We start from the raw sequence: 13,923 nt of genomic DNA, 5'->3' as shown, positions 1-13,923 counted from the left end.
TACATAAAGGCACACAAGCCTGGAGACACACCATTTTGCAAGTCAGACTGGGCACACAGTGTGACTATAGGGCCTTGAAAGCATGGAATCAAACATGTACCATGAATGCAGGCATGTATGTACAAATATAATGGACGCTTGCTTAACTTTACAAATAAATGCTAGAATCTAAATTAGTCACGTGCATATACAGAGTTAGCACAGAGCCCAATTTATAAGCAAGGGCTCCATAAATGTTTGTTGCCTATTAACTTCCAAGCTCAGGGCTAGGCTCTTGACTTTGCCACTAAAAAGTCCAACTATGACTAACACTTGGGAAACACCTTCTGGAGAAGCCTTCACAGGCAGGGGAGAACTGCAAGGGGTAGGGGGTATGTTGTAGTAAACAGTGCAATGAAGTGTGAATAAAGATATTTGTGGTATGATATTTGCCCAAGCACAGACTATGTACAGGTCCTTGGGGAAGACATTTCCTCTCCCTGACCATTAGATTTGTCATTTTCATATAATCTGTATGTCAGAGCCTACCTAGTGATAGAACAAACCAGGTTTGATGGCTAAGAACAGCAAGGTGGTACAGTTGATAGAGCGCCAGCCCAGGAATCAGGAGGACCTGAGTTCAAATGTGACCTCAGACATTTGACATTTACTAACTGTGTGACCCTGGGCAAGTCGCTTAACCCTGATAGCCTTGCCAAAAATTAAAAAATAATAATAATCTCTTTTACAGCCTTCCCCCTCCCAATGAAATTCAACAAGGAATTTTAAAGTTCCTACTATGTCATATGCTGGAGATATAGTGACAAAATGAATATTTCTTGCCTTCAAGGAACTCACATTCTACATGGAGTAAGATAATATACACACAGATAAGTAAATACAAAACACATGCAGTACAAAATAACTTCCGGAGGACTGCTAGCAATCGGTGGAATCAGAGAAAGGTTTCATGGGGGAGATGACACACAATGAGCCTAGAAGGGAGATCAGACATGAGAACAGAGAACATTTCTGGCATGGAGCTATGGCAGCCTGTCAAGCTACCCAAGCAGGACTTGGGATGTCGTGAAAGCATAATACTAAGTAGCTGAGTGGGGCGGAAATGCAGGTAACATCAGGTTCTGTTCATGTCTCTCTTAGCTCCTGCAGAATCATTTAGTCAAACAAAGTCATTAAACAAAACAGGATTATTCAAGGCAGTAAGGCGCACAGAAAAGCCTCAGAAAAACAATCAGGAAAGGCACTGTGACCACAAGTAGAATTGTGGGTCCCAGAGTAAGTGGAATGCCACACTGTATCAAAGGTATGATCACAGTTTTGTTTTGTTTTGTTTTTCCATTGTTAAGAATTACTATATTGATTGTTTTGGGGAGTAATAAAAACTCTTTGCTTTCTGTTTCTAAATCCTCCTTGATCATAATGGGGCATGATGGGACAGCTAGGTGGTGCTACAGTGGATATCACCCAAAGCCTAGAGTGAGGAAGGCCCTAGGTCGAATCTCCCCTCAGACACTTCCTAGCTTCCTGAGTTTGGGCAAGCCACTTAACTTCTGTTTGCCCCAGTTTCTTCAATGGTAAAATGATGATAATAACAGCGCCTGGCTTCCAGGGTTGTTGTGAGGATTAAATGAGATAATATTTGTAACACACTTAGCTCTGTGCCAAGCACAAAGTGGGCACTATAGGAATGCTGGCTATGATGATGAGGATGGATTTTTTTTGATGAATTGTATTTGTTACTATTTAGTATTTTCTTGTCCGTACTTTAAGTACTCCATTGGGATCCTCACCATGTCATTTAAAAAAAAAAGAGGGAAAACTTCTATGTTAGGTGGACAGCCTGTGGCCATTTTTATGTGAGGACATAGAAAATAATGACACGGGATGGGCAGGTGTGTCTGAATTGTCATCTTCACTATTAGAAATACAACCAAACCAAGAGATTACTGATCCATCAGAATGTTGAGTAACGATTGCTAATATTCATTAATGATGGTGAAACATAGTTTTAGTTTACAATTTTGTCTTTATTCAGCCAATTGCTCAATACTCGAATTGGCTCTTAGAAGGAGGTGGGTCGAGACACAGAGGCAGGCCCGGAAGGCGCCTGATCAACTTGGAGGGCAAGTTGTCCCACCAACCACAAGGGCACTACCAGGGCTAGCACCAAAGGATTGGGACTGGAAAGAGCAAGGTAAGAACCAAATGCAGGAGCCCCTGTCCAGGAAAAGCAAATAATCCTGAGGCTACCATTTCATAGCCCAGAGATTAAAAAAAAAAAGAGCCCCTATCATGACCTGCAAAGACCAGGATGACAGAGTGAACCTCACCTGCTCCAACCCACCCCCTTCTGACCCTGGAAACATAGTAACTATTGCCCCAGGACAAAACCCTCTACAGTAAAGGCTTGGGATCCCAAGAGGAAGGGCATGGCTAGGGCCCTGCCTCAAAATGGGTAGAAAGTAGACTACAAAGACTCTAGAGTCCTACTATCAGAGGGAGGAAATAAACTCAGAGGGAGACAATGTGGACTCCACACCCACAGGTAAACATCAACAGGGAATGGGTCCCAAGCACAGAAAGCTCTCCTAGATGACATCAAAAGGAACTTTGAAAACCAAATGAGAGAGACAGAAAATAAAAGGAATAATTCTCTCAAAACCAAAATTGCAGAATTAGAAAAACATTATAATGAAGAAAACATCTCTCTAAAAAGAAAAGTGTATGATATGGAAAAGGAGCTCCAAAAATTAACCAAGGAAAATGATTTACTAAAAACTAGAATCAACCAAACTGAAACAAATAACTCTATGAGGAACCAAGAATTAGTCAAACAAAACAACAAGAATGAAAAATTAGAAAAAGAGGTGAAATACCACAAAGAAAAAATAACTGACCTGGAAAACAGATGCAGGAGAGATAATCTGAGAATCATAGGCCTACCAGAAAATCATGATGAAAAAATGAGCCTGCACAACATTCTCCAAGAGCTCATTAAGGAAAACTGCCCTGAGATACTAGAACCTGAGGGTAAAACAGAAATCCAGAGAATCCACCGAACAACTGCTGAAAGAGATCCCAAAGTGAAAAGTCCTCGAAATGTTGTGGCCAAACTCCAGAACTACCAGATAAAAGAGAAAATACTTCAAGCTGCCAGAAAAAAAAACAATTCAAATATCGAGGGTCCACAGTGAGGATCACACAGGATTTGGCAGCCTTTACACTGAAAGATTGGAGGCAGTGGAATACAATTTTCCAGAAAGCAAAAGAGCTCGGGTTACAACCAAGGATCATATACCCAGCAAGACTGAGCATATTCTTCCAGGCAAAGAGATGGGCATTCAATGATGTAACAGAATTCCAGACCTTCTTGATAAAAAAGCCAGAACTCAATGGAAAATTCAGAATTCAGATTCAGAAGTCAACGACTATAGTAATCTATTGTTTGATAAACCCCCAGACCCTGGTTTTTGGGATAAGAACTCACTATTTGACAAAAACTGCTGGGAAAACTGGAATACAGTATGGCAGAAACTGGGCATAGACCATTATCTAACACCATATACCAAAATCAAATCTAAATGGGTGCATGATCTAGGTATAAAGGTTTATACTGTAAGCAGTCTCTTAAATCAAGGAATAGTTTACCTGTCAGACTTGTGGAGAGGGAAAGACTTTATGACTGAACAAGAATTAGAGAACATTATAAAATGTAAAATGGATAATTTTGACTACATGAAATTGAAAAGGTTCTGTACAAACAAAGCCAATGTAACCAAGATTAAGAGGGAGGTGGGAAATTGGGAAAGAATCTTTGCAACATACCGTGTTTCCCCGATAATAAGACCTATCCCGAAAATAAGCCCTCCCCTTACTGTGTAAGATTCCTCTAAAATAAGCCCTCCCCCGAAAATAAGCCCTATTGAGATTGCTACTGTAGTGAAGGTGATCCCCTGCGCTACATGCTACATTACAGTACCCTCTGTATGCACCGTCCCCCCCACCCCCCCGGTGAAACGCACGCCACGCTCCGAGCTGCATCCAATCAGAGCTGCAGCAGTGAGCGTGTCAACCCCCAGTGATTTGCTTATTGAATAAAGGTACATTTTTTTGTTCACATTTACCTGTTTATTAAAATTGCTGTCAATGTTCATTAAAATAAGCCCTCCCCTGAAAATAAGCCCTCTGGTGTTTTTCTGTCCAAAAAAAAAAAATAAGACAGTGTCTTATTATCGGGGAAACACGGTATACTTCTGACAAAGGACTATTTCTAAAATATACAGAGAATTGAGTCAAATTTATAAGAATACAAGATATTCCCCAATTGATAAATGGTGAAAGGATATGAATAGGCAGTTTTCAGAGAAAGAAATTAAAGATATCTATAAGCACATGAAGAAATGCTCTAAATCACTATTGATTAGAGAAATGCAAATCAAAACAACTCTGAGGTACCACATTTCACCAGTTCAGATTGGCAAAGATGACAAAACAGGAAAATGACAAATCCTGGAGAGGATGTGGGCAAATTGGAACACTAATGCATTGCTGGTGGAGTTGTGAACTGATCCAGCCTTTCTGGAGAGCAACCTGGAATTATGCCCAAAGGGTTATAAATACTTTCATATCCTTTGACCCAGTAATACCACTCCTAGGGTTATATCCCAAAGAGATCATAGAAGTGGGAGGAAGACCCATATGTACAAAAATGTTTATAGCAGCTCTTTTTGTTGTGGCCAAGAATTTGAAATTAAAGGGGTGTCCATCAGTTGGGGAATGGCTGAACATGTTGTGGTATATGCATGTTATGGAATATTATTGTGCTATAAGAAACGAGGAGCAGATGGTCTTCATATTTACCTGGAGAGGCTTATACAAAGTGATACTGAGTGAGAAGAGTAGAACCAGGAGAAATTTGTACACAGTTACAGACACAATGTGTGTGTGATGACCAACTTTGATAGACTGGACTCTTCTCAGCAATGCAGTGATATAAGTCAATCCCAAAAGACTCATGATGGAGAGAAATGTGTGCATCCAGAGAAAAAAACTAGAAAGAACTGAGTTTATATCAAATTGAAGCAAACTACCTGATCTTTTTCCTTTTCTTCTTTGGTTTTTTGTCCTCTTTACCATTTTTCATTCCAGCTGGTACAATCTATCCTTATAACCTGACTAATGTATAATGTGAAAGTGTTTACAGATCCTATACTTGACTATATGCCACCATGGGGGGGGGTGAGGGACAAAATGTGAAACTCAAGGAATTGTGGAATTGAATACTGTAAACTAAAAGTAAACAAACAAATTTTTCAAAAAATGTAGTAAAAAAAAAGGAGGTGGGTCACCTATCATCTTTCTATACTTTTTGAAACAGTCATAACTGCTTGTGTTACTTGCTTTTTTAAAGTCCTGTAGAATTTATTTGTTAGTGTATCTGTGTCTGGTGTTTTTTTGGAGGCCAGCTCAGTAATAAAATGTCTGATTTCCCCTTCTGATACTGTCTATTATGTTGTCTGCTTTGCTGAGTGACTAGGCAAGTCACTTTCCATATCTGTAAAATGAGGTGGTTGAACTTGATGTCCAATAAGTTCCCTTCCAGCTCTAAATCTATACTGCTATGAAATTCTCTTTTCATTTATGTGCGTATTCCATATTTTTGTATATAATGATCCATTTCTTTTAGGATCTCGAGGGTATAAGTATAGTAATGACTGATAATTTTACTGAATTCTTTTGCCCTAGTTCTGATCTCTCCTTTCTCTTTTTCTAATGTTAGTGATTTAGATTTCTTCTCTTCCTTTTTATTAGACTCGCTAATTGTTGATCAATTTTGCCAGTCTTTGTATCCTTTCAGTCGTTTCCTTATTTTCAGTTGTATTGATCTTTGCTCTAATCTTAGTTATTTCTCTTCCATTTTCTGTTGGTTCTTTGTTTCTTTTGTAAGTTTTTTTTAGGTACAGTCTCAGATTTGTAATTTTCTGTCTCTTTTTTATTGATATAGACACTCAAGATTATGGATTTGCCTCTGAATACAGCTTTGGCTGCAACAAAGATATTTTGATAGATAGTATCTGCATTGTCATTATCTTGATGGAATCAGCTACTATTTTTATACTTTCCTCACAAAATAATAGAATTTGGGACCTGAAAAGGACTTAAGTGGAATTCTAGACTAAACCTATACACAAAGGGAATCTATGCTACAAAATACCTAAGAGGTCAGCATCTAGTTACTGCTTGAAGGCCTCCAAGGAGAGGGAACTCAACGCCATCACAGGACACTCCCTTACACTTTGGAAGAGCTCTGATTGTTTAGAAGATTTGTCTTTGCACTAAGTCTAAATTTGTTTTTGAAACTTTCTTCCAGTGCTCCTGATTCTGCTACCTGGGGCCAAACAGAACAAGCCTAAACTCTCATCCACATGAAAGGCCTTCCCATATGTGAAGCTTCCTTTCATGTCCCTGCTGAGTCTTCTCTTCAACAGGCTAAGCATACCCAATTCCTTTACTGATCTCCAAATGTCATAGATAGCCTTTTACCATTCTGACTGCCCTCCTCCAGACACTCTCCAGATTACCTTATCCTTCTTAAACTGTAGCACCCAGACCTAACCACAATTCTCCAGATGACATCTGATGAGGGCAGAAGACAGTAGGACTGTAACCTCCCTATTCCTGGATGCTATACCTCCCTTCATGCAGCCCCAGATTGCATTATCTTTTTTTTGCATCCCCACCATACTCCTGACTCATCTGTTGAGCATATAGTTCTCTAAGACTCCCAGATGATTTTCAAATAAACCCCTGTCTGGCTATGCTTTTCCTATCTTGTACTGGTGAAGTTGATTTCTTGGTTCCCAAGTATAAGACTTTCCATTTAAGCTTACTGAATTACATCTTATTAGATTCAGCTCAATGTGCTAGTTCACTGTTCTCCAGACTTTTTTGATCACCACTCTGTCAGTAAAGAGCTATTGATCTTTTCCATATGTGTATATTTACCTGCAAAATACTAATTTATTAGGTGCATTATAAAATGTACAAAATGAAATTTAAAAAGATTACATAAATATAAAATAAAATCATTTTTATTTATTAACTGTATAAAATATTTTTTGTTTTCCCTAAATGGTAGCATTAATAATGATAAGATTAAGCATACTAACAAGGTTTAGTTGGAGTAAAGTTATTTAATATGCTTTATTATTTTTAAAATTATGGTTTGACACTTTGTGTTACAGGGATTCCAAAGTCTAGTTCTAAGCTCAAATTTATTCCCATACTTGGTTTTACTGGCTGTCACAACCACAAACAATACCTCACAGAGATATGTAGCTTCAGATAGAAGTATATCTTTGGTTGTGCTTACTAAATTAGGAAAATTATTTTTCAATTCCATTCACCACTTATGTACAGGTTTTTTGTTGTCTAGTAATTTTCCATCCTCCCTGAGTTAATCATCATCCTTGCAAAGTAATCAGGAGGCATTGCATTTTTCCCATGTACAAATGGGTTAAAATCAAATGAAACTTGTAATTTAGAAGATTCTTAAGCTGGTTAGAAAATTCTGCTTCCAAAGTGTGCAGAGATGAGCTTTTTATAAGAACCAAAAATCAAAGAAATCTGACAATCACAGCATTCAGGCCTTTATCCAAGTTACTGAGAAAAATATTAAACAACAGATAGCCATAGAGATCCCAGGGAACCTCTATTAGAGACCTCCTGCCACATTGACATTAAATCATTAATGACTACCCTTTGAGTCTGGTCATCCAACCAGTTCTAGTTATAATATCGTCTAGTCCACCTCTCTCTATCTTCTCCACCAAAATAGTATATTATATTTTATCAAAAGCTTTGCAAGGCAATTCTGAGTAAACTTTCCCTCATCTATAAGTTTAGTGAGTTCAGTTAGTTTAGCATGCCTTTCTCTTGACTCAGTCATTATTTAAGGTTATTTAATTTTTTAATTTTTCAGAGTTTATTTTTATTCATTGCATAATTTTCTATTAATAGTGTTATTGAATTAGACTTTGTAAATGCAGTGTCTATAATCTTTACTTTTTATATTTTCTATATTTCCCTATGATCAGTTTTTGTGTAAGTTCTAAGCATGCTCAAAAAAAGTTAATTTTTTTTTCTTTTTATCCCTAAGTTTTCATTGTGCACATGTCGGGTCTAGTTAATTTCCTACATTGCTTATCCTCTATAATTTGTTCTTTATCTTTTGGGGAGATTTATAATATACTGATAATGGGCTATTAAAATCATCTAATGTTATCTTTATTTCTTAAAATATATTTCTTATAAGGCAGTGAGCTTTTTCTTTATAAATTTTGCTACTGAACTATTAGATACATGCATATGTAAGATTTGGCCATAACATGATATATTTTAAAAGAGCCTACCATTTTGAATCTTTTTAGGTCTTTCTGGGTTTTCATTCTGATGTTTCATCCTTTCTGGTGTTTCCTATCAGCAGTATATTCAATTAGCAAACATTTATGAAGTACCTACTTTGTACCAGGATACAAAAACAAAAATCGAACAGTCCCTGCCCTCACAGAGCATACACTCTATCAGGGGAGATAACATGTACCCAAGTAAGAAGATAGTGAATAAATACAAAAATAATACAAGGTATTTTTGAGAATGATGGAGGGCTTTAGAAGCTAGGAGTATCAGGAAATGCTTCTATTTAGATAGACTGATCCATAGACAGCTGACACAATCTATCTCTAGGACCAAACTAGGAGAGGAAGGAGGGAACAAGCATTGATGAAACACGTACTTTGTGCCAGGAACTATGTTAAGTGTTTTATAAATATGATCTCATTTGCTCTAGGAGCCTTTCCAGCTAGATATAACCTCTAAGAGTTTGTACTTGATTGATATAACCTATGGGAATCCAGTACCACTTCCATAAAGAGAGTCCATAAGCACTAGATGATAATATAGTTACATTGATTCCTAAGTGTCAGAAGACAGGGTCATTGACAACCTGGAAGGATGGTTCCGATAAAGGCAGAGCTAGACCTCTGCCTTTGGTCAGTCCTAATTAATACTTCATATCAGTGACTTGGTGGAGACTGTAGAAGAATGCTTATTAAATCTGTAGATGGCACCAAGTTGGGAAGGAGAGTCCATAACTTTAGATAATGAGAAAAGAACAAGAATGCACCAGTTATGAAACTCCTCACTCAAATAAGCAGAAGTCTCTGCAATCCAAATGTTTTTCCCCAATATTTTTGTTTGTAGTGCACTGATCAGCAGTTCTAGACATATACATTCTTCTTATTCTGGGGGTGAACCAGGGTACAACATTTTGTTGTTCAGTCATTTTTCAGTTGTGTCTGACTCTTCATGACCCCATTTGGGGTTTTATTGGCAAAGATACTGAAGTGGTTTGCTATTTCCTTCTCCAGCTCATTTTTCAGATGAGGAAACTGAGGCAGAGTGAAGTGACTTTCTCAGGGTCACACAGCCAGTAAGGGTCTGAGGTCAGATTGGAACTCAGGAAGATGAGTCTTCTTGAGTCCAGGTCTAAAACTCTATCCAATACATGTCACGGTAAAGCATTTGTTTCTTAGAAAATGTCATGCTTCTAAACAGCCATGTCAGCTCATTTGCCAAAACATTAAAATTTATTTTTCCACTTTGAGGCCAATTTTTAAAAAATTCTGAAGAGTATTGGCAAAATAAAGCAATGTTTCAGGAAGCGACCATTTTATTTGGTTGTGTCCCAACTGCCAAAGCATGTGTATTTGAATAGCAAGCATTTGGTTGCAGTTTCTAGCTAAACAAATGGAAATAATTTGCTTTAATCATGAACTAAAACAGTTTAGGGCTGAAAATATGGCCAAATATTGTCATAGGTCAGTAGGTTCTCACCAAGTGACTCGTAGAAATTTCAGTTAAGACATTGGTATGGTAGGGACAATGCACATGTTTTCAAATCTATTTACTTAAAACACAACCTGGCCAGATCAGGGGACATGCCCATTCAAGGGAACCTGAATTCATCTGCAAAAACTGAAGGATTTTGGAAACATGCAAATATGTTTTTCAAAAACTACATGTAAGGGATCTTCACTGTCAGCAACTGCATTGTTGTTGTTGGAGGGCTTAGTAAATATTTTGAGAACTCTTGCCTCCTGTCCCAGACTTCAGAAGATCATGGCTCTAGATCTGTTAGAGACCAAAGGATTCCTCTAGTCCAGGGGTTCTTAATCTTTCTGGGGTCGTGGACTCTTGTGGCAATCTGGTGAAACCTACTGACTCCTACTGAGGATTATGTTTTGAAATGATTGAAGGAAATGTTAAATTTCAGTCAGAGGTTACTGAAAATATAGATTTTTTTTACTATCCAAGCTCACAGACTCCCCTTGAAATTCATCCATGGATCTTTAGGGATTTGCAGACCCCTGATCTAGTCTAACCCTTTCATTTTCTAGATAAGGAAACAGAGGCCCAAGGAGTTTTAGTTACTTCCCTAAAGTCACACAGGTACTATTAAAAGTGGGATTTTAACGTAGTTTCTCTGTATTTGCAATTTAGAAACAGGTTAACTCCTGCCACTTAGCATTTTTCCAACAGCTTCAGCAGTGGTAAACTGTCCTCCAACTTCTTTCCCAGTCACAGTTAAACTAAGACTTCTTACACTATTGTCTGGGGAGTGAAAACTTCTCAGAATGTGTCTTAGAATTTGGTGTCAGTTTTGACTATCAACTTCCCTCTTCCCCCTACATTGCTGTTGTCAATCAGCAGCAAGCCCTTTTAGGAGTCTATCTACCCCACCTAGCTTCAGTCCTTTGTCCACTTTCCTGCTTCTGTGGGCCCCTACTCCCAACCAGTCAGGGACAGCCTGAGCTCACCTCCCCAACCAATGGGAGTGAGGGACAATGGGGGAAATATGACCCTGCTGTATTAGGGCTTGAAAATTCTATATGCCCAGTATTGTGCATCTCCTCTCCCTGATCAATCATGGAGAGGATCGCCCTCTTCTCCCCAGGAAGAGAATAAAATTTCCTGTTTTTATCCTGAGAAATCTCCATATTCTTTATTAAATTTTGAATGGGGTTTTTCATCTCACACACTGTTGACTCTAGCCATTTGTTAGTGTTTACTGAACTAAGTGTTCCAGCTTCTACATATGCATATATTACATCTCACTTAAGTCTTGAATAACACAACACATTAAAAGAAATTCTCCTCTATGTTCTTCAAATAGTTTGGTACTTCAGGGAGATATAGTCTTAATGTAAAAGAGCAAGGGTTTTCTACCTTTTTAGTGTACTTTATATACAACCTCTTCCTCACCTTATTACAGTCAGGATTGAAAAATGGAAATCAATGGTTGTTCTTTTCACTCTTCTGAAAAATACATTTCCACCAGAACTTCATTTTCCCAGTCGGCCTATTATAGTTTGTGAAACAATCATTAGCAGTGTTGTACCTCCCGCCCGCCCCCCCCCCACCATGGAGCCCAAAATAAGTAGCAGTCAGGCCTCCAGTTTCATTCCTCTCTCTGGCCTCCTGCACAGCTCATCATCATCAAAAATATTTATGAACCACCGCCCCCCTCATCCTTTTGTGTAACAGCTGCTCCAAAGACCCAGTCATTTCCATCTGGGAGTTTTCAGAGCAAAAAAAGACAGTGAAACATAAACCAAGGCCAGCACATTAACACCCCCAGTTCTTTTGTATCCTCACATGCAATGCCTTGTTTTAGTGTGAGGCAATATAACAATGTCAAGATCAATCAGAAGAAACTGAGGATGTTTAGCCTGGGGAAGAAAAGGCTTAGGGGGAACTTGAGCACTGTCTTTAAGTCTTTGGATGGTTGACAAAGAAAGAGGAATAGGACTTGCTCTGTTGATTCCCAGAGGGGGAAGAGAAGCAATTGAATACAAATTGCAAGGTGGCAGATTTAGGTTTGATGTCTGCCCCTACCTCCCGACAATTAGTGTTAGCCAAAAAATGGCATGGGATGTCCTCATTTACAGACAGCTGTCAGGTATGTGGTAGAGACCTTAGAGGGCCTGGCTGCTTCTGCTGAAATATGACACTCCATTTGCAAGACCCTAGGAGGGCTTCTGTAGCAGCAAGCACCCCAAGCGTCCTCAGGGTTGCTGCCACCACAGGTTCTTGGATCTGCTTTGATAAAGGAAAGCAACTCAAAATGGGTTAACACGCTTACTTTAATCAGTCAGATATGTATCATTTACCTCATTCAGGGGAAAAAGGTCAGCACCCCGAACTTCAGAATATACAGACAGAATTATCAAGACAGAAACAGATCAAGTACACAGCTTTCCAAACTGTGCAACCATTACATCCATACCAAATAACATCTGGGTTTCAAAGCAGGGGGCGGGGGGGGGGGGAGGCTCTGGACAACGGCTAGCCCAGAGTTTCATCAAATCACAGAACACTTCTCAAAGTGAGCCCCAAAACAAAGCCTCACATCAGGACTTATATAGCCTTCTCCTGGCTCAGAGAATGTAACAACCTTTTGGACCCACTGGCCAATCAAAAAGTATCAACTGAAAAACAAGCCTCCCACCCCAGGCTCAAGGTGCACTTTAGCCTAGGAGCAGGGAAGATCTTTAAAATTTACATTCCCTTTACAGCTTCCCAGGACAAACTCTGAGGAAAATTGCTCAGCCCACCTGGACCCTTGTCTGTGAATAATTTTCATTTCTATTCAGTATTGCTGTGAGACAGATGATGCAGTTATCATTATTTTCCTTCATTTCAATTAGAAGCCAAGACTCAGTGACTGGTCTAGGATCACATGGCTTCACCATACTTCAGGCTGTCATGATGGTTATGTTGATCCCTGCTACTTGCTACCTGGGTGACCTTGGGCAAGTCAATTCTCGATTCTGAGTTGCCCTCTCAGTTTTTTGTTTCCCTCTGCTGCACTAGCTGAGCTCCAAGAGGCCCTTCCAGCCTTAATTTCACCAGTCCTGGGGTTCCAGGTCAGAGCTCTATTGTCTCTAGCTAGTCCCCAGCCACTACCCAGCGCTCACGAACCACACGTGATTAGATGGCCCACATCTGAACAGCTCTAAGAAACAAGCAGAGATGCAGGCTGGGTTTTATCTAATAACATCCAGGAGCACATGGGTTTTATATTTCTCCTGGAAGCATTAAGGACCCAAAATGTCATTTATCTGATCTCCTCCGTATGAAACCTGCCACTTCAAAACAAGAGTAAGGGGGATCAGTGCATTTCTGAGAGTAGAAAAGCAATACTCCTGGGCTGCTTTTCAATTCATAGATTTATTTCCTCCAGCAAACAGGCTAATGAATCAAACTGGTGATTATCTCTCTGAGCATTCCATTCCACCTTGAATTTACATAGCACCTAATTACCCTAGCTTCCCAGCACTTTCAAGCTGGAAAATAAAGTTCCCAAGATCTGCTTGTTTGGTGCTCCTGAGCAAAGCATTTTGCAAAGCAATTTAGGGTCTTGCACTCCAAAGCAGCCACCAGAGCCTGGAAGGGACAAAACCTACAGAAGGAATTTCAATATAGACTAGATACACAAATAGACAGGATTTATTTGCTCCATCAATCATTCCCACTCTCTCTTTCATCTTTAATCTATCCCTCTCTACTGCTTCTTCTTCTCTGCCTACAAACAGGCTCTAGGCTAAAAAAAAACAAGGCTAAGGCCAAACAGCTCTTGCAGGCTCTCAACCCTCTCTGCTCTGGATCAACAGCAGTCTTTCCAGAAGATGAGGCCACACTCACTTATCTCCCCTCCAACTGAAGGTCTCCCCCCAGGCCCCCACCCCAGTCCTGGCTATCTTTCCCTCCCTCTGCTTCCCCCACTCTCTAGTCTCTACTCACCCCTGAGTTGCCCCATTTGACAATGGTGACCAATCCATTCTTCTAGCCATTGTTGCCTCT

This window comes from Petaurus breviceps, unplaced genomic scaffold (assembly GCF_028583685.1).
Source record: "Petaurus breviceps papuanus isolate PSGF00001 unplaced genomic scaffold, PetGlider_PUasm1.0 90417, whole genome shotgun sequence".
Lineage (NCBI taxonomy): Eukaryota > Metazoa > Chordata > Mammalia > Diprotodontia > Petauridae > Petaurus > Petaurus breviceps.
Note: the sequence above shows the minus strand (reverse complement) of the source record.